The sequence below is a fragment of the Eumetopias jubatus genome, unplaced genomic scaffold (genome assembly GCF_037043125.1).
Source record: "Eumetopias jubatus isolate StellerSeaLion01/CBP00866 unplaced genomic scaffold, mEumJub1_p1.0 scaffold_4, whole genome shotgun sequence".
NCBI lineage: Eukaryota > Metazoa > Chordata > Mammalia > Carnivora > Otariidae > Eumetopias > Eumetopias jubatus.
Window position 1 is genome coordinate 184,429,064 of NW_028274810.1, and position 22,644 is coordinate 184,451,707.

The 22,644-nt window shown below is 36.9% G+C and overlaps 1 pseudogene; it reads left to right on the forward strand.

Moving 5' to 3' along the window:
* Positions 1 to 8,012, forward strand: part of LOC114220906 (meiotic nuclear division protein 1 homolog pseudogene) — a 45,469-nt pseudogene extending 37,457 nt beyond the window's left edge.
* Positions 8,013 to 22,644: the final 14,632 nt, after the last annotated feature.

The window sequence follows — 22,644 nt, forward strand, 5'->3', positions numbered from 1 at the left end:
CACTCCTGGGGATTTACCCCAAAGACACAGATATAGTGAAAAGAAGGGCCATATGCACCCCAGTGTTCATAGCAGCAGTGTCTGCAATAACCAAATTGTGGAAAGAGCCAAGATGCCCTTCAACAGATGAATGGACAAAGATGTGGTCCATGTATACAATGGAATATTACTCAGCCATCAGAAAGGATGAATACCCAACTTTTACATCAACATGGATGGGACTGGAGGAGATTATGCAAAGTGAAATAAGTCAAGCAGAGAAAGTCAATTATCATATGGTTTCACTTATTTGGGGAACATAAGGAATAGCATGGAGGACATTAGGAGAAGGAAGGGAAAAACGAAGGGGGGGAAATTGGAGGGGGAGAGTAACCATGAGAGACTATGGACTCTGAGAAACAAACTGAGGGTTTTAACCCCACATCGGTCTCTCTGCTCAGCGGGAAGCCTGCTTCTCCCTCTCCCGCTCCCCCTGCTTGTGTTCTCTCTCACTGTCTCTCTTTCTGTCAAATAAATAAATAAAATCTAAAAAAAAGTCCAAAAACTTGATGATAGCTTTCAATCAAGCCTTTCTATATTTTTTTAACTATTTTTGTCAACAGGTAATTAGAATTAACCATCAAATAAATTGAGTTCCTACTGGAAATCTCTGTATCCTTGAAATGCTATTTTCTGACTGGCCTTATAATGTGTTGCACTCTGGAATTCCAGAAATTTATTTTTGTCAATCAAATATTTTCCCCCTTATTTTTGAGATTTCTTGGAGGTATTTTTATGAAACTGAAATGTTCCTATTGCTTGTAATATTTAATAGTCAATAATTATTTATTGATTAAAATAAAGAAGCAAATTTATGATATGTATAAATATCAATTGTATTTTGTGACTTTCTATGGTTCAAAAATATGTACTGTTCATCAACAGAAATAATTCCTTTTCAGTGGTTCTTGAAAGCATTGCTCATTTTCCCTCCTATCCCCCATACATGTGACCTTTAAGTTTAAAAGAAATCTAATGTCTTTACCTTTCATAGAACATTAAAATACCCTTTATAAAAGGCTCAACTTGAACAGAGTTATACTATTTAGAAAATCATATTCTTTGTAAACCCATTCCAATTAATCATTTCTCACCAGTTTAATAATTTTTGACTAAAACAAAAGCAAAAACAGAACACCTTTAATCACATCAGAAGGATTAAGTCTTACTACATCACAAATCAAAACAGATTGGGAAATGGTGAGTTGCTCCAAGAAGCGAAGCATGTTATGCTGTAGAATTATTTCAGTGCACCAATCACCCAGATTCGGTTTCATACCAAATGTGCTTTTCTATTTCAAACTTTATTTAAACATGTTCTAATACAAATTTTGATTGTCTTTCATTAGAACAGTCCCCCCCCCCCGATTCTGGTAATCATATCAGTGTTATTCCATTCTACTAAGATAAAAATTTGTAAATATTGTGCTCTTCTTTCTTATTCAATCTTTTTAAATCCTATTTGTGTCTTCTTTGGAAATGACTTATTTATTTACCACATTGTTTCAGGTCCTTTTCTCTGTGAGATTATATTACTGGAATAGTTTTCAGTGGGCTACCTTGAGTCCAAATTCCATCCAGTATGCCAAAAAATTATACAACTCCAAAGTCCTGAATGTCCCTTCTCTGACCTCAAAATGATTCCCTTTATTTATTGAGTTAAATCCCAAATACTCACTTTGAGGAGCTTTGAGGAGCTTCCATAATCAACCCCACCTTTTCTTTTGGTTCATTGTTATCACTGGGTTTTAGATTTCATCCTCTGATCTGTCAAGAAATGCTAATCATTTTTTAAGTATGTATCATACTCAGTCTCATATCTCTGCCATTATTCACTATAACCCATTGCTTAGACAGCTGCTTCTTCTTGAAGGACTGGGTCAAGTTACTCCTCCAATAAGCCTTGTATGAGCATGATAAGCTTGCTTGAACCTTTGAGAGCTCTGAAAGTAATTTATAGATTAGAACACACAATTGTGCCTCTAATTAGCTTTATGTTCTAATTTAAATATTGACTTTTGTTTACATTAAATTTGTAAACACTTGGGGACAGGGCTTTTTCTGAATGAGATGCAAGATAAACATCCAAAGAAAACAATAACTTTCTTGTATAACAGTAATAACCAATTATAAAATGTAATAAGAAAGAATCCCACTTAATACTACACCCAAGAATGTAACTAAAAAAAAACAAACAAACATGCAATTCCATTATAAAGAAACCTTTATTGAAGGACAGAATAGAAAACCCAAAAAGAGTCTCAATACTCTAAAGAAGTCAATATTTCCCAAATCAATCTATTAATCTAAATCAGACCACCAAAAAAATCCATATTTTGACAAGCTGTTTCTAGCTCATTAAGAAAATAAAGCAAATAGCAGGAACTACCTAAACACTTTTAGGGGGAAAAAATGTAATATAGAGTAACTTGCTGTAGCAGACAACCAAATATTTTATAATTATTCAATAATTAAAACTGAGTTGTCTTGGAATAGCAATAGGAAAATAATAAAAGTGATTCAAGAAGCGGAATTAGGCATAATACTGTTAAAACATAATAAAGTAGCTTTTCAAATTAATAAAGAAAAGAGGGCTGTTAAATATATGACTAGTAGGGGCACCTGGGTGGCTTAGTTGGTAAAGTGTCTGCCTTCGGCTCTGGTCATGATCCCAAAGTCCTGGGATTGAGGCTCATGTCAAGCTCTCTGCTCAGTGGGGATCCTGCTTCTTCCTTTCCTTCTGCCTGCCACTCTGCCTTGCTTGTGCTTTCTCTCTGTCAAATAAATAAATAAAATCTTTTTAAAAACATATATATGACTAGCAGTCTTGTCTCAGGTTGTCTAAAAAAATAAATATCAGATAGATTGAAATCTAAACATTAATAACCAAACCTAACAATTCTACTTTCTGAAATTATGATAATGGCAAAACAATTTGAAAAGGACTGCATGTTTATAACAGTAGAAGTAGTTAAATAAAGTTTAGTGTAACACTATGCAACAGCATTCAGCCACTAAAGAGTAAGGTACATTTATTTGTACTGACATTTAAAGTTTCCAAGAAACTAAAAAGAATAAGGTAGACTTATTTGTCCTGACATTTAAAGTTTTGGAGACATACTGCTGCATGGAAAAAGTAAGTGAAATAAGCAGACAGAAGTCTTGATCTTACTTATGTTTTTATAATGAGAGATACAGATGTATATAAGTTCATAGTGAGTGAGCTAGGATGCTAGGTACTAAGCAGTAAATGCTGGTTGCCCAGGTAGGGGAAGAAGAGGTGGGTGTAACAGTTAAGAGATGGAAAAGTAAAGTAGACTTTCGTGTTTCACTCCAAGTTCTTCTGTATAGTTTAAACTAGGACTTATGTGATTTAAAAAAAAGAAAGAAACACATTTCACTAACTCATACCAAAGAAAATACAGGAAAAATGCCATTGCCTATTAGTAGAGATGGCATTCTGAAAAAATATACACTTTTAAAAGAAAAACATGTACAGATTTGATCACATAAAAATGTAAAACCTCTTTAGGTCAAAATAACACAAAAACAAAATAAAACACAAGTCATATCTGAGAGAAGTATTTTAAAATGTATAACGGATGGGGCGCCTGGGTGGCTCAGTTGGTTAAGCGACTGCCTTCGGCTCAGGTCATGGTCCTGGAGTCCCGGGATCGAGTCCCGCATCGGGCTCCCTGCTCGGCGGGGAGTCTGCTTCTCCCTCTGACCCTCTTCCCTCTCGTGCTCTCTATCTCTCATTCTCTCTCTCTCAAATAAATAAATAAAATCTTTAAAAAAAAAAATGTATAACGGATGAAGGATAAATAGTCATCACATATGAAGAACTAGCATGAATAAGAAAAAGACCAACAACCCAATAGAAAAATGGACATCTGATATAGACATTTCACAAGATTATAAAATTACATATGAAACATATAAAAAATGTTCAGCCTGTTCAGTTATAAAAGAAATGCATATTAATGCAGTAAGTTTGTCCATCAGATATACAAAATTTTTTAAAAAATTGATAATATTCAAAATTGGTAAGCATTGAGATTGACAGTCACTCTCAAGTTCTCTTCTTGTGAATATAAATTGAACCTCTTGGGACCATAATTTGCAATATTTTAAAACATATAATTGTTCTACACTTTGACCCCTATATTCCATCCCTATCAATCTATCCCTAAAGAAATAATCACACATATGAAAAAAAAGATGTTTGCAAGGATAGTCAATGCTGTAGTGTATATGATAGCAAGCAACTGGAAGTCAGCTAAACATCCACTGACAATGTGATAGTTAAATGTTATGGATTACCTATACTAGGAAATGTTGTAGTCTAGATCTTATTATATTGTTAAGTAAAAAACAAATCACAGGAAAATATGTGTACTGTACTCCTGCCTATGCTGGAAAAAGATACTGCATCTATACATAGTGTTATGGACTGAATTCCCCCCTCCCCCACCCCGCCAAATTCAAATATAGAAGCTTTAACTGCCATACATCAGAATGTGACTGTATTTGGAGATAGGGCCTTTTAAGAGGTGATTAAGGTAAAATGAGCCTGTTAGTGTGGGCCCTAATCCAACCTGACTTGTGTCCTTATAAAAAGAGGAAATTCAGACACACAAAGAGACCTGGGGGAGAGAACATTATATGAGGACCCCGCAAGAAGGTGGCCATCTGCAAGCCAAGGAGAGAAGCTTCAGGAGAAACTAACACTGCCAACACTTTGATCTTGGACTTCTAGCCTCTAGAACTATGAGACAATAAATTCTGTTGTTTAATATCCCCTGTCTGTGGTATTTGTTAAGGCAGTCCTAGGAAACTAATACACATAGTAAGGATTTTAGGAAGATATATACCCAACTGGAAATAGAGGTGGCTTCCGGAGCTCTGGAATGAGAGGAGAGAAAGAGGTTAAAAAGTATATATAATATGTATATAAACTTTCCATATGTTTTCATGTTGCTAGAGATGTTAGAGCAGACATTTTTTTTTCATAATTAAAAAGGAAAATAAAAAGGAAAGAATATCACTTTGATAGGTAAGGGAGCACTCATAGATGATACACAAAGCGATGCTTTAATCCATTACACAATTTTTTTTAAACAGTAAAATGTAGACAGTATGTTTTGAGATCATTTATGCAGGAATCTCATAGACTATATGTGGGGCACATATTCTTAAAAAGACTTAAAATATCACTTCTATTTTCAGAGGGTACATTTCCAAAAAAAAAAAAAAAGAAAGAAAAGAAAAAAGAAAACTCACCAGCAAGTCTAATTTTAAGTCCGAGAACCCTAGAAGCCCTAGAAGAAGACTGTTGTCTCCATTTCCTCTTCTATTTCCCTTGATGTAATAAGTCAACACCACATTTTGCAAAATCTGACTTACTCAGAATTAAATAAACATCACATCTACGAAACCAGAAACATTTGCACCACACAAAGGACAGCAGAATCCGCAACAAAGCTCTCCTGGATTCATCAGACACAAATATTTCTATTATTACTGGAACACAGATTCTGATAGGTCATCTTACTGGACAGTTGGCTCCAAGAACTTGCTTTATGCCTAGATAGCTAAAGGACAAATTCAAGGAAAAGAAGCAGAGGGATGAAGAAGTTGCCATTTCTCCCAATTCTACAACAGCTGGAAACTTTAAATTGTTGGCTAGACGCATAAAAATTCCACTCATCATAATCTCAAAATACCTTGAAGTCAAATTTTAACCACGGTGCCATCTTACATTCAACTGCCACTTCTACCCCCATTCCACCCCAATGATTAGAGTTTTGGATCCAGTAGATGCTATATATTTATTAAACTGAATCTTACTATGTCATTTTTACCGACATAAAATTTTGATCTCTTTAATTTTTAAAGATTTTATTTATTTATTTGGCAGAGAGATACAGAGAGAGAACAAGTAGGTAGAGAGGCAGGCAGAGGGAGAGGGAGAAGCAGGCTCCCCAATGCGGGGCTTGATCCCAGGACCCTGGGACCATGACCTGAGATGAAGGCAGCCGCTTAACCGACTGAGCCACCCAGGAGCCCAAAATTTTGATCTCTTTAGGTTGATTGCTTCTTATCACTTTAACATTCGAAATCACAAAGCAAACAAAACACCAAAAAATATGGGGAAAAAATGTGAACCATTTAAAATCTTTTTTTAGTATAAAATCAATTTACATGTTTACCCTTTAAAGGTGATGACTTTTATCTCTTTCTACCATCACTTCATGGTAAAAGAATTAAGATTGTATTTGACTTTTAAAGCACTGAAAACATTTTGAGAATTTGATATATACCAGACATTGTGCAAGTAAATGGAAGGGGCAGCCCTCCAAGATCTGGCTGATAATGGAGTAAGGCTGTCAATAAAAAAGAAAGCTACATGCAAAATGATAACTCAAGTAGCAGCAATATTACAGAGGCGTGACTGGCATAAGGACAGGTGCTTTATTCTTCTTAGAAAATAAAAGGTTGGGGGAGGTGCAGAGAGGTCTTCACAGAAAAATGTTAGCTTTGAGCTTTGGTCAGTAGAAGATAATTCTGCAAGTACCTTGAGTAAAGCTTTACAGGCAGAGGGAGCAGCTCACAAAAAAGCAGAGGTATGAGCATGTTGGGTTTGGTGTTCACAAGCAGTGCTGGAAGGGTGGTGCCCACCCAGCCTGGGGGAGAACACTGACCCCACTTGCCTGGGAAAAGACAGTGAACATGATTCCGATGCAGTCCTTTCTCTCATCACAAGCCAACAAATTCTTCCAAAAATGAAATTTTGAAGGGAGCCCAGTGTCATCAAGTCTCTCCTTCTCAGTGCCCCTGGGCCACGGGAGGGGAGCATGGGGACCTGTCACCTCCCTCCACTCTGACACCATGGCTGTTCCTGGTAGCCTCCAGGGTAGATTCTGTTAAAGAAGCTGAACTTTCAAGAACGTGACCCTAGCATCACACAGCCTCAAAACGACCACGAGTCACTTTGGGACCAGTGCCCCAGGCTCCTCAGTTCCGGCTATCAAAGGTGCAGCCCCTTATCAGGACCCAGGAAAGAAGGTGTCAGCCAGCTGGTGGGTAGGCACTGTGGGGCTCCCTAGATCCCAAAAGACTCTCTTGATCTCTGACAAATGAGTGGTTTTATGTATTGTAATATGTAGAGCACATCTGCAAAATGCTCACAATTTCAAAAGTAACCTAACGAATCTTACTTTATGCTAGTTAGATGATTTCTGTGAAAATCCTTTTCACTAAAGGGCGGGAACCCCTGCCCTTCTGTGCTTCAGCTGCTGGTTAATAGGGAGTTAGTCCCTTTATTTGGGAAACAACACACTGAGTCTTGCTTGCATGCCATGATAGGTTAAATCCTGTCAAAGGAAAAAAGGATTGAGTACAGAGGAAAAGAGAGCACGCAAGATGGAAATATTTTTTGAGATGAAAGATGTACTTCAATTAAAGATGTGAAGATTGTTCCCCAAAAGAAAGAAATTACTGCTCTGTCAGTAAAAGAAGTCCTTCTAAGCTTAGCTGATGATGGTGTGGTTGGCTGGGAAAGGATTGGAACGTCTAATGATTGTTGGGCTTTTCCAAGTGAAGTTCTTCATGTGAGGAAATGTAGGTAGGAGGTTTTGGAATCTCAGTTATCCAAGAGAAACCAAAAGCACACAGACCTACCAGAAAGCTTCCAGAAACTAAAATTACTTGACATGAACCAACCATGCTAGCAAAAAGAGCTTTTTTAACTTTGAGACCAAAGGGAACAGCTAAAGGCAGAAGTAGAAAAATACAGAGAATGTGACCTGGAAGTTATAGAGGAAATACGCCAAGCAAATAAAGTAGTCAAAGAAGCTGCTGACAGATGGAGTGATAACGTATTTGCAATAAAATCTTGGGCCAAAGAGAGTTTGGATTTGAAGAAAATAAAACTGATAAAAAAAATTGGAATTCCAGAAGACTCTAAATAGACTGAAATGTTCAATGTTGGTTAAGGACCTATGTGCTTGTATGTACATTTTTCCATTATCCAATTAAATGTACTGAATTGTCATTTACCTAAAACTGTGTTTATTGTTTTATTAATTTTAAGTAAAATATAAAGTAAAAAAAAAAAAAGAATCTCTCCTTCTTGCCTCCTGCTTCATAACACTCTCTTTTAGTATTTCTTTCATATTGTCCTGGTTTTGTTCTCTCACATTACCTGTGTGACCCCCACCCTCTACCAACCCACCCCTTTTCCAGGTAGCTTCTCCTTTGTGGACTGCTTTTGTACTAAAAACATGGCACACTCTGGGGTGGCCCAGGGAGGCTTCTCCACACTGGCTAAGGCTCCTTCCCTGAGCTCATCTTTTTTTTTTTTTTATTTTAGTCTTAAGTTTATTCTACATCCAATGTGGGGCTCCAACCCACAACTCCAAGATCAAGAGTTGGTTTGGGCAGATTTTGAAGATTTCACATAGAACACTAGATATATGATAAGAGTTTAGAGGACAGATCTGAGCTGAAGATAAAGATTTGGGAGTAGACACTGTATTGCTGATATCTAACACCATGAGCCTGCGTGTGATAATAGAAGAGGTCCAAAGAGAAATGAGGAGGGTCAGCAGGGGAGATGTGAGGAAGAGGAAACCCAAATGAAGAAAAATCTTCAAGGATCAGGCAGAGGTAACCAGTTGCATTCAAGTCTGCTGTTAGAGCACATGGGGACAGGGAAAAGCCAATGGTTTCACATATTGCAGTTATTGGGTCCTGTGAATAAAATAGTCTCTGGGCAGTGGTGGAACAAAGCATTTTCAAGTGTTTCAAGACACAATGGCAGAAAAGGAGTTGGAATAAACATGGATGCAAAAATCCTCAACAAAATGTTAGCAAATCAAATCCAACAATACATTAAAAGAATTGTACACCATAACCAAGTGGGATTCATCCCACGTGTGCAAGACTGGTTCAACATTTGAAAATCAATGTAATATATCACATCAGCAGGCTGAAAATGAAAAAAAAATCACATTAATATCAATAGATGCAGAAAAAGCATTTGACAAAATCCTACACCCATTCATGATAAAAGTTCTTAGTTAACTATGAACAGAGGGGTACCTTCTTCACATTGATAAGGAATACCTATAAAAAACTTACAGCTAACATCATAATGATGAGAAACTCAATGTTTCCCACTGAGATGTCTGAGAATAAGCAAAGGATGTCTCCTCCCAACACAACTTTTCAACATCAAACTAGAAGTTCTAGCTAATGTAACAAGACAATAAAAAGAAATAAAAGTTTGAAATGAAGAAAAGGAATTGGAGACAATAAGGAAGCAACTATTTGGTAGTTTTGGTATGAAGGGTGGTAGCTGGAGGAGAAGTGGTGTCAAGAGATGTTTGTGTTTTTAAGATGGGAGTAATAGGAGTGCCTGGGTGGCCCAGTCGGTTGGGTGACTGCATTCTGCTCAGGTCATGATCCCAGAGTCCCAGGATTGAGCCATCATTGGGCTCCCTGCTCAGTGGGGAGTCTTCTTCTCCCTCTGCCCCTCCCCCTGCTCATGCTCTCTCTCTCTCTAATAAATAAATAAAATCTTTAAAAAAAAGATGGGAGCAATAACTAGGTATGGGAAGAAATGTTGATGCTAAACAGGAGAAAATTGCTAAAGAAATGCCTCTAATTAAATGCTATGCTATCCCTGGACACCAAGATGTTAAGAACCATCTATGTATGGTGATTTTGTCATCAATGGCTATGTTTTTTAAACATGATATTCCGTAAGATCTCTCTCTTTCTCTGTGTATTTCTTTCTTACTTTCATATTATTTTCTTTTTGGACATTTCTCTAGTATTTTTTTTTAACCCAAGACAGAAGTAAATTTTGAAATTATTTCTTCTCTAAGGATACTGACAATGACAATTTTATGATGGGTATCTTGGTAATCCTATTCAACTAGTTATAGTTGCTTTTGTATGTATGTTGTACAACATATGATAAAATTAATTTTATTCAACTAACAGAACCACTTTCACAAGTATTTTGTATTTTCTTAAGATTTTATTTATTTATTTGAGAGAGAGAGAATGGGAGATAGAAAGCACGAGAGGAAAGAGAGTCAGAGGGAGAAGCAGACTCCCTGCTGAGCAGGGAGCCTGATGTGGGACTCGATTCTGGGACTCCAGGATCATGACCTGAGCCGAAGGCAGTCGCTTAACCAACTGAGCCACCCAGGCACCCAGTATTTTGTATTTTTTAAAATCTCTTTTTTTAAAAAAAAACCTCTTTCTCCATCAATCCAAATTTGGCCACAACCTGTATTTCTAACCCATTTTTACATTCAATTTTCTTTTTTAATTTTATTTCAAAGAATGTGGCATGAGTTACACTGACATGCACTGTTTATTGCAATCCATGTGTGACTACTGAATCAGATTGTGAAATATTTTCTGGGTTTTTTTTTTTAAGTCATAGAATAAAGCACATTAATAAAAAATAATATCTGGAATCATATTTCTGATAACATATTGGTATAAATCTGTTAGTGTAATAAAATTATATATATATATATATATAGAGAGAGAGAGAGAGAGAGAGAGAGAAATGTTTTTGATTAATGAGAGGAAACCATGGAGCCATAGATAAAAATCACAGAATCTTATAAAAAGTTTATTTTTATCTTTTAAAAAAACTCCCTCCCATTAAATCTTTACCAAATCTACAAAAGAGCACAGACTCAATTGACTAAGTGTCTACCTCCCAACCCTATCAGATACAATTAGCAAATGTTTTAAAATAGAGTCAGGATGAATGAGGAAAATCAGTAGCCCTGGGTAATCTCGAAACTGAATAATTAATAACAATTAAAAAACAACTGTGATTCAGAAAAAACTAGTATTCAGATCCCAGGACCTGCATTTCTTTGTTGACTTTGCCACTGGCTGGCTGTCTGAACACTGACAGGCTACTAGCCTCTCTAGGCCTCCATTTCTTCATGTATCAACCGAGGGAGTAAAAACAGAACTTCTAAGTTCTTAAAACTCCATAATCATATACCAGCATTATTGCCATTCAGAGCAGTCTTTGAGGTTATTCATGAGTGAACTCCATTTTTGTGTATATATTTTAAACTCAGGGTAGCATTTTTATATTCAAACTTGACACTACTGATAGCTTTATTTCCCAGTACTGCGTTCTCGGTGCAAATGGGCTGACTCATGGATGTATTGGCTGATGTGACACTGTTCAATTCCTATGTGCAGGGAATGCTCAAATACCTTTTTCTTCCTCCCCAGAATCAGTAAGTTCAGAAGATTTAATAATAACAAGAGACAATTTCACACAACAGTCATGAGAATGGAAATATTGACATTGTCCCCAAGGGACCTGCAGGGCCTATAGCATAAATAAAATGTTTAGTTTGCCCTTCCAGCAAAGGGATCCTAAATATAATATCTCAAGTTTTGTCTATTGATATAGCAGACTGGAAAGAAAATCAAATCAAAATGAAACACAAAATTCATTACAGGTGAAAGGCAAGGGTTAGATGAAGGTATTTTTGTCTTTCAAGAAATAAGTAACAAAATGCAGATGCATGGTTTATAACATTCACTTTTCTCATGAAATAGAATCAAGAAAACAATAGATAACAAAAATGCAAATTAGCACTCTAGGACAATAAAAATCTGACGAAAGAACAATATTTGTTTTCGAGTTCTCATTAGCTGTCAGAAAAGATTTAGTAGCAAAAATAACAAACTGCTATTTGCCTAACAATTTTTAAAATAGCTTAGCAAGACTGAACCAGTTCACCTTGCCCACTCCTTGCCAGGTACTCATAAAGGGTTTGACTTCATCATGAACTAAATAGGAAGCGGTGGATGGGTTTCAATCATGTAGTAGAACATGACCAACAGCAAAAATAACACATTATATCCTCTGTTTATAGACGAGGAGTTAAAACTCCAAACACTTTTTAATTTATAATAAACATTATGGACATTACCTTGTTTAATCATTCATTCATTACAATCATGTTGGTATGAGTGCTTGCCATGTTCTGGCTCTTTATAAGACTCCAGGCAACTGGTAATGAATGAGATAAGCAAGGCCATAATCCTTACAGAGATGATCCTTGACAAATTCTCCAACCAGTTTTCTGAGTTTGGCGGAGTATTTTTGTCTGTGGTTTACAGAGGAAGAAATTGGCAAGCAGCAGAGTCTAGACCTAAACTCAGGCCTTCTATTCCAATCCCAAAACAATGTACACTAGATTCTACTTGATTTAAAAAGCAGGCCAGAGGCTGAAACAGCATGACCAATGAGAGCCAAGAAACAAGTATTACATGATAGATTTGCAATGTGATTTTAATGACTATGCCTCATCTATATAGCAAAGGCTGAGTTTAGGCTCCCAGTACACACTGATGAATAAAAAAGACATGAGGTAAGGTGTTTACTTTAGGGGAAACTGGGAAAGGGTATATGGGAATTCTCTGTACTATCTTTGCAACTTTTCTGTAAATCTGAAAATATTCCAAAATAGAAAGTTTAATTTTAAAAAAAATGAATAGGCATTTCCTGAGAAGACAGAGATGGGCAACAGGCACATGAAAATATATTCAATATCATTAATCATCAAGGAATTGCAAATCAAAACTACAATGAGATACTGTTTCACGTTTGTCAGAATGGCTATTAAAAGGCAAGAAATAACAAGTGTTGGAGAAGTTGTGGAGAAAAGGGAACCCGCATGCATTGTTCATGGGAGTGTAAACTGGTGCAGCCACTATGGAAAACACTATGGAGGTCCTCAAAAAATCAAAAACAGAACTACCATATATCCAGCTATTACACTTCTGGATATTTATCTGAAGAAAATGAAAACACTCATTTGAAAAGATATGCATACCCCCCGTGTTTATGGTAGCATTATTCACAATAGCCATAATATGGAGACAAACTAAGCGCCCATTGATAGATGAATGGATAAAGAAGTGATATATATACACAGTGGAATACTACTCAGCCATATAAAAGAAGAAAATCTTGCCATTTGTGACAACATGGATGAATCTTGAGAGTATTATGCTAAGTGAAATACGTTGGACAGAGAAAGACAAATACCATATAATTTCACTTAAATGTGGAATCTAAACAACACAACAAATAAACAAAAGAAAATTCATGGAGATAGCCAATAGATTCTCACAAAGGAGGAAAGATGGGAAGTAGGTGATATGGGTGAAGGGAGTCAATTGTATGGTGACAGATAGCAAGTAAACTTCCTATGGTGATTACTTTGTAGTATATGTAAATATTGAATTATTATTGTGTGCACCTGAAACTAATATAATGTTATATACCAATTTTTACCTTAATTTAAAAAAAGTTAGCTTCTAGTTGCATTAATATATTGAAAAATGGGAATTGTAACATACTGGAAAATAAGTCAGATGAAAATTATTAGCATCATAAAAACTGTCCACTATAAAAATGTCATGTATTATTTGACTATTCTCAAACTGAAAAGCTATAAATTGTTTTTTTTTAAAGACTTTATTTATTTATTTGACAGAGAGAGACACAGCGAGAGAGGGAACACAAGCAGGGGCAGAGGGAGAGGGAGAAGCAGGCTATCTGTGGAGTAGGTAGCCCGATGCAGGGCTCGATCCCAGGACCCTGGGATCATGACCTGAGCCAAAAGCAGATGCTTAAAGACTGAGCCACCCAGGCGCCCGAAAAGCTATAAATTCTTAAAAAGTACTTGCTCTACCAAAGAGCAAAATACATGAGCATTATACACCCTTGACATGTTGCTGGAGATGTAACAAAGTAAAAATGTGACGTTTCATGCGAATGGAAGTGCAGTGGTAATTACAGTTGGAACAATTAGTGCAAATTTTAGCACAATGGGATGTTGTGAAAGAAGAATTCAGCTTTTTCCTAATGACAGAATCTTCAGCTCAATTAGGTTAATCCTAACAGAGCAGGAGTACAAGGTCCAAAAAACAAAGTCAAGAGGGGGTTGTAAGACAAGGAAGGCACAGAGGGTCTGAGCAATGAGGCCCATGAAACAGACCACAGTAAAAAAAAAAACTGTTCCAAAAAAAAAAAAAAGAACTGTAGGCGCATTTTGGCACACTCCTAAACACAACTCCTCAGGCCAACCTCGTTGTCAAGATTACTGCCACTTACTCAGCCAGGCTGCCTCCCTGCTAGGTCCAGCACCAGAAGTGGGGGCCCAAAGCAGTGCCTTTTCCTCAGGTACACAATGACCAAGTCTTTTTTTAGATATTTATTTATTTATTTATTTATTTATTTATTTATTTATTTATTTAAGAGAGAGTGAGAGAGAAAGAGAGAGAGAGAGCACAAGCAGTGGGGACCGGCAGAGAGAGAGGGAGAAGCAGACTCCCCACTGAGCAGGGAGCCTGATGCAGGACCCGAGCCGAGCCGAAGGCAGCTGCTTAACCGACTGAGCCACCCAGGTGCCCAATGACCAAGTCTTGAGAGAATGCAGTGTGGTTCCTTCATCCTGTACTGAGTTGGGCAAGCACAAGCCTAAGTGAAGTGTAGCTCCTGCTTTGGAGACTCCAGCCCTCTGGGTGGAGATCTAGTTAACACCATTTTTCCAGACCTCTACCCCACCCTGTCACACTTGTCAGTGCCAGGTGGTTGATTAGCTAAACTGATAAATAATATTTCTAGTAACCAATTAAGGAAAAAAATTGTTTGCATTCACCCAAACTTCACCATTTTTAAACTTGCTCTCAATGCCTTAACTTAAAGACATCATTAACATGCAAATTTATGAAAGAGGGAAATATTTGGGAGCACAGAGGTGTTTCCTGGTCCCTAAATTCACTCAGCATAGGATTTGCCTATTTTAGAGCCAATAAAGCCATGCTGGTTCATGTTATTGTGAATTAAATGTTTTTGTGTAATTTCACAAAAGACTCAGAATGAAAGGAAACTAAATATACCAAATGTATATATTCATTGAATAAAACATTTTAATATGTAAAAAATTCTATAGAGCTTCATCTTCTAAAGCTTGTAAGAGTCCCAGTAAGGAATGCAGCTCTAAAGACACCTTGATTTTAGCCCAGCATTAAATCTCTGGTCTACAGAAGTGTGAAATAAATTTGTGTTGCCTTAAACCACCAAATTTGTGGTTTGTTACACATAAATAGAGAACTAATGCAACAATTAGACAATATCTAACTGTTTATGGTGGAATTTCCTGACACAAAAATAAAGTAGACTACCACCTACATAACATGACTCTGAGCTTCTTCAAGGATGATGCTGAACAATGCCTATAACCTCTCATCTGAAATTGTATTTATCTGATTCATCAAGTAAAACTGTTCAGCTGTTACCAGTCATTTACATACAAGTATGAATGAGCACTGATCCTCTTCAGATATAAGACTCTCATAGAACATGAGGAAGAGGGGTGGGTAAAATAATGTAACTATTGAGGTTGGGGTGGGTAATAAATTAAGTAGTTGGTGTTCTCTGGAGAAACAGAACCAATAGTATATAAAAAGATTTATTATGGTGAATCGGCTCATTTGATTATGGAGGTTGAGAAGTCCTACCTTCTGTTATCTGCAAGATGGTGACCCAGGAAAGACAATGGTGTAAATATTCCAGGCCAAGTGCAGATGAAATGAGATGTCCTGGCTCACTCAGTGAGGGATGAGTTCCTTCTTCTTCCACTTTTTGTTCTTTAGTTTTTCAAGAGATTGGATGAGACCCACCCACATTGCAAAGCATAATTTACTTTACTGAGTCTGAGAATTTAAATGCTAATCTCATCTGGAAACATTCTCACAGAAACATCTAAAAAGAATGTTTAATATGGACACCCCATGACCAGTCAAATTGACGTAGAAAATTAACCACCATTGGGAGAGAGTGGAAGGACCCCTGGAGAAAAAACATCTTTGTCACAATTATGAAGCATTAGTTTTATTGGTCAGCCTATTGTGACCAAAGAGTGGCAAATGACTTAATGTAACTATTGTGAGGGAATCTTGTGCCATATCTATAAAACCTTTGGAAAGCATTCGGTAATAGTCTTCACTTTTCTTATTGGTTTTTAAGGAAAAAGATGACGGGCACCTGGGTGGCTCAGTTGGTTGAGCGACTGCCTTCAGCTCAGGTCATGATCCTGGAGTTCTGGGATTGAGTCCCACATCAGGCTCCCCGCTCAGCGGTGAGTATGCTTCTCCCTCTGACCCTCTTCCCTCTCGTGCTCTCTGTCTCTCATTCTCTCTTTCTCAAATAAATAAATAAAATCTTAAAAAAAATAAGTAAAAAGATGACTCAGATAAAGAGTAGCATGTTTCAAAGGGCATATTATCCTTATTGATGTTTTCTACAATTTTTATGAAGAAATAAATACTTGTATTTCCTACTTCAAGGAAACAGCATGAGTCTTTAGGAAAGTTATTTAATGTCTTTAGGCCTCAGTTACCTCATCTATAAAAGGGGATATTACTAGCTTGTGCTTCATAAAAGTGTAGTAAGGGCTAAATTAAATAATATTGTAAAGCATTTAGCAGAGTGCTTAGAACATGATGCAGTCTTGTACATAAATCACTGATTCATGTTTTGATATAGGTCAGTATGCTGTGCATCCTGATAGAACCACATAGATATAAACATAAAGATCTACATTTCAGATTTAAGATTTATGTTAAATGTGTATAATTGTTAACATAAAGATTATAAAAGCAACAAAAGCAAAAATCAACAAGTGAGATTACATCAGACTAGAAAGTTTCTGCACGGCAAAAGAAACCATCAACAAAATGAAAAGGCAACCTTATGGAATGGGAGAAAATATTTGCAAATCATACATGTGATAAGGGGTTGGTATCCAAAATATATAAAGAACTCACACAACTCCATAGCAAAAAACCCCAAACAATCCAATTAAAAATTGGGCAGAAGATCTGATTAGACATTTTCCCAAGAAGACATACAGGTGGCCAACAGAGAATGTGTTCAACATCACTAATTATCAGGGAAATGAAAATCAAAACTGCAATGAGAGATCACTTCACACCTGTTAGAATGGATATTATTAAAAAGACAAGAAATGATAAGTGTGGTGAAGATGTAGAGAAAAGGGAACCCTTGTGTACTGTTCGTAGAAATGTAAATTGGTGCAATCATTATGGGAAACAGTATGGAGTTTCCTCAAAAATTTAAATATAGAATTACCATATGATCCAGCAACTCCAATTCTGGGTATTTATCCAAATGAAATGAAACCACTAATTCAAAAAAGTGTCTACACCCCAAGTTTATTGCAGCATTATTTACAATAGCCCAAGACATGGAGACAACCTGTGTCTATTCATAGATGAATGGATAAAGAAGATGTGTTGTGAATGAAGTATTAGCCATAAAAAAGAAGAAAATTCTGCCATTTTGTGAAAACATGGATGGACCTAGAGGGCATTATGCTAAGTGAAATAAGTAAGGGGAAGACAAATACTGTATGATCTCACTTATATGTGGAATCTAAAACAAAACAAACAAGCAAACAAACAAAAACAAACAAACAAAAAAATCCCCAAGTTCATAGATACAGAGAACAGACTGAACAGATTGGTGGTTGACATAGGCAGAAGTTATCCCAGTCCTGGAATGTAACGTATAGCATGGTAACTGTAGTTAATAATATTGCATTACATATTTGAAATTTGCTAAGAGAATAAATCTTAAAATTTCTCATCACACACAAAAAATTGTAACTATGTGTAGTGATGGGTGTTAACAAGTTATTGTGATGATCTTTTCATAATATGTACATATATAAAATCATTATGGTACACACCTGAAATTAGTATAATCTTATGTATTAATTATATCTCAATGAAAAAAATAAAATCAGAAAAACAAAAATAATATTTAAAAAATAAATATTGGAAATGGAGCAGGCAGGCAGTGGGGGTGGGGGCAGATGAGGGGTGTTAAAGGACTGGAAAAAATTGTGTTCTTAACCATATTGAGTCCTAGACTAGTGGGATAGTCAAGAAGTTTACAAGGTAAATTATGAATGGTACAGCAATTTTTTTGGAGTACAAATATTTTATCCTGTAAGACCACAGCCTGAAAAGCAAATATTCCCTAGATTTGATTACAGAACATCTTTCTTCCCAGAAAACATTGTAATATATAAATAGACAAAGAGAAGGGGAAGAAACTAATTTTTTAAATAATTTTTTATTGTTATGTAAATCACCATACATTACATCATTAGTTTTTGATGTGTTCCATGATTCATTGTTTGAGCATAACACCCAGTGCTCCACGCAGAATGTGCCCTCTTTAATACCCATCACCAGGCTAACCCATCCCCCCACCCCCGCCCCTCTAGAACCCTCAGTTTGTTTTTCAGAGTCCATCATCTCTCATAGTTCGTCTCCCCCTCCGACTTATCCACTTCATTCTTCCCCTCCAGCTATCTTCTTCTTTTTTTTTTCTTAACATATATTGCATTATTTGTTTCAGAAGTACAGATCCGTGATCATCAGTCTTGTACAATTCACAGTGCTCACCATAGCACATACCCTCCCCAATGTCCATCACCCCATTGGGGAGCCACCCAATCCCTCCCACCCCCCACCACTCCAGCAACACTCAGTTCGTTTCCTGAGATTAAGAATTCCTCATATCAGTGAGGTCATATGATACATGTCTTTCTCTGATTGACTTATTTCACTCAGCGTAACACCCTCCAGTTCCATCCACATCCTTGCAAATGGCAAGATCTCATTCCTTTTGATGGCTGCATAATATTCCATTGTGTATATATACCACTTCTTCTTTATCCATTCATCTGTCGATGGACATCTTGGCTCTTTCCACAGTTTGGCTATTGTGGACATTGCTGCTATAAACATTGGGGTGCACATACCCCTTCGGATCCCTACATTTGTAACTTTGGGGTAAATACCCAGTAGTGCAATTGCTGGATCATATAGTAACTCTATTTTCAACTGTTTGAGGAACCTCCATACTGTTTTCCAGAGGGGTTGCACCAGCTTGCATTCCCACCAACAGTGTAGGAGGGTTCCCCTTTCTCCACATCCCCGCCAACGTCTGTCGTTCCCTGACTTGTTAATTTTAGCCATTCTGACGGGTGTGAGGTGGTATCTCATTGAGGTTTTGATTTGGATTTCCCTGATGCCGAGCGATGTTGAGCACTTTTTCATGTGTCTGTTGGCCATTTGGATGTCTTCTTTGGAAAAATGTCTATTCTTGTCTTCTGCCCATTTCTTGATTAGATCATTTCTTCTTTGGGTGTTGAGTTTGATAAGTTCTTTATAGATTTTGGATACTAGCCCTTTATCTGATATGTCATTTGCAAATATTTTCTCCCATTCTGTCGGTTGTCTTTTGGTTTTGTGGGCAGTTTCTTTTGCTGTGCAAAAGCTTTTTATCTTGATGAGATCCCAATAGTTCATTTTTGCCCTTGCTTCCCTTGCCTTTGGCGATGTTTCTAGGAAGAAGTTACTGTGGCTGAGGTCAAAGAGGTTGCTGCCTGTGTTCTCCTTTAGGATTTTGATGGACTCCTGTCTCACGTTTAGGTCTTTCAACTATTTGGAGGCTATTTTTGTGTGTGTTGTAAGGCAATGGTCCAGTTTCATTCTTCTGCATGTGGCTGTCCAATTTTCCCAACACCATGTGTTGAAGAGACTGTCTTTTTGCCATTGGACATTCTTTCCTGCTTTGTCAAAGATGAGTTGACCATAGAGTTGAGGGTCCATTTCTGGGCTCTCGATTCTGTTCCATTGATCTATGTGTCTGTTTTTGTGTCAGTACCATACTGTCTTAATGATGACAGCTTTGTAATACAGCTGGAAGTCCAGAATTGTGATGCCGCCAGCTTTGCTTTTCTTTTTCAATATTCCTCTGGCTATTCGGGGTCTCTTCTGGTTCCATACAGATTTTAGGATTATTTGTTCCATTTCTTTGAAAAAGGTGGATGGTATTTTGATGGGGATTCCATTGAATGTGTAGATTGCTCTAGGTAGCATTGACATCTTCACAATGTTTGTTCTGCCAATCCATGAGCATGGAACGTTTTTCCCTTTCTTTGTGTCTTCTTCAATTTCTTTCATGAGTATTTAATAGTTTTCTGAGTACAGATCCTTTGCCTCTTTGGTTAAATTTATTCCTAGGTATCTTATGGTTTTGGGTGAGATTGTAAATGGGATCGACTCCTTGATTTGTCTCTCTTCTGTCTTGTTGTTGGTGTATAGGAATGCCACTGATTTCTGTGCATTGATTTTATATCCTGCTACTTTACTGAATTCCTGTATGAGTTCTAGCAGTTTTGGGGTGGAGTCTTTTGGGTTTTCCACATACAGTATCATATCATCTGCAAAGAGTGAGAGTTTGACTTCCTCTTTGCCGATTTGGATGCTTTTGATTTCTTTTTGTTGTCTGATTGCTGTGGCTAGGACTTCTAATACTATGTTGAATAGCAGTGGTGCGAGTGGACATCCCTGCCGCGTTCTTGACCTTAGGGGGAAAGCTCTCAGTTTTTCCCCCATTGAGAATGATATTTGCTGTAGGTTTTTCATAGATGGCTTTTATGATATTGAGGTATGTACCCTCTATCCCTATATTCTGAAGAGTTTTGATCAAGAAAGGATGCTGTCCTTTGTCAAATGCTTTTTCTGCATCTATTGACAGGATCATATTATTCTTGTTCTTTCTTTTGTTAATGTATTGTATCACATTGATTGATTTGCGGTTGTTGAACCTTCCTTGCAGCCCAGGGATAAATCCCACTTGGTCGTGGTGAATAATCCTTTTAATGTACTGTTGGATCCTACTGGCTACTATTTTGGTGAGAATTTTGGAATCCATGTTCATCAAGGATATTGGTCTGTAATTCTCCTTTTTGATGGGGTCTTTGTCTGGTTTGGGGATCAAGGTAATGGTGGCCTCATAAAATGAGTTTGGAAGTTTTCCTTCCTTTTCTATTTTTTGGAACAGTTTCAGGAGAATAGGTATTAATTCTTCTTTAAATGTCTGATAGAATTCCCCTGGGAAGCCATCTGGCCCTGGGCTTTTGTTTCTTGGGAGATTTTTGATGACTGCTTCAATTTCCTTAGTGGTTATAGGTCTGTTCAGGTTTTCTATTTCTTTCTGGTTCAATTTTGGTAGTTGATACATCTCTAGGAATGCACCCATTTCTTCCAGGTTATCTAATTTGCTGGCATAGAGTTGGTCATAATATGTTCTTATAATTGTTTGTATTTCTTTGGTGTTGGTTGTGATTTCTCCTCTTTCATTCATGATTTTGTTGATTTGGGTCATTTCTCTTTTCTTTTTGATAAGTCTGGCCAGGGGTTTATCAATCTTGTTAATTCTTTCAAAGAACCAGCTCCTAGTTTCGTTGATCTGTTCTACTGTTCTTTTGGTTTCTATTTCATTGATTTCTGCTGTGCTCTTTATTATTTCTCTTCTTCTGCTTGGTTTAGGCTTTATTTGCTGTTTTTTCTCTAGCTCCTTTAAATGTAGGTTTGGTTGTGTATTTGAGACCTTTCTTGTTTCTTGAGAAAGGCTTGTATTGCTATATACTTTCCTCTCAGGACTGCCTTTGCTGTATCCCAAAGAGTTTGAACAGTTGTGTTTTCATTTTCATTGGTTTCCGTGAATTTTTTTAATTCTTCTTTAATTTCCTGGTTGACCCATTCATTCTTTAGTAGGATGCTCTTTAGCCTCCATGTTTTTGAGTTCTTTCCGACTTTCCTCTTGTGATTGAGTTCTAGTTTCAAAGCATTGTGGTCTGAAAATATGCAGGGAATCATACCAATCTTTTGGTACTGGTTGAGACCTGATTTGTGTCCTAGGATGTGATCAATTCTGGAGCATGTTCCATGGGCACTAGAGAAGAATATGTATTCCGTTGCTTTGGGATGGAATGTTCTGAATATGTCTGTGAAGTCCATTTGGTCCAGTGTTTCATTTAAAGTCTTTATTTCCTTGTTGATCTTTTGCTTAGATGATCTGTCCATTTCAGTTAGGGGGGTGTTAAAGTCCCCCACTATTTTGTATTGTTGTCAATGTGTTTCTTTCCTTTTGTTATTAATTGCCTTATATAATTGGCTGCTCCCATGTTAGGGGCATAGATATTTACAATTGTTACATCTTCTTGTTGGATAGACCCTGTAAGTAGGATATAGTGTCCTTCTTCATCTCTTATTATAGTTTTTGTTTTAAAATCTAATTTGTCTGATAGAAGGATTGCCACCCCAGCTTTCTTTTGGTGTCCATTAGCATGGTAAATGGTTTTCCACCCCCTCACTTTCAATCTGGGGGTGTCTTTGGGTCTAAAATGAGTCTCTTGCAGACAGCATATTGATGGGTCTTGTTTTTTAATCCAATCTGATAGCCTGTGTCTTTTGATTGGGGCATTTAGCCCATTTACAGTCAGGGTAACTATTGAAAGGTATGAATTTAGTGCCATTATATTGCCTGTAAGGTGACTGTTACTGTATATTGTCTGTGTTCCTTTCTGATCTATGCTGCTTTTAGGCTCTCTCTTTGCTTAGAGGACCTCTTTCAATATTTCTTGT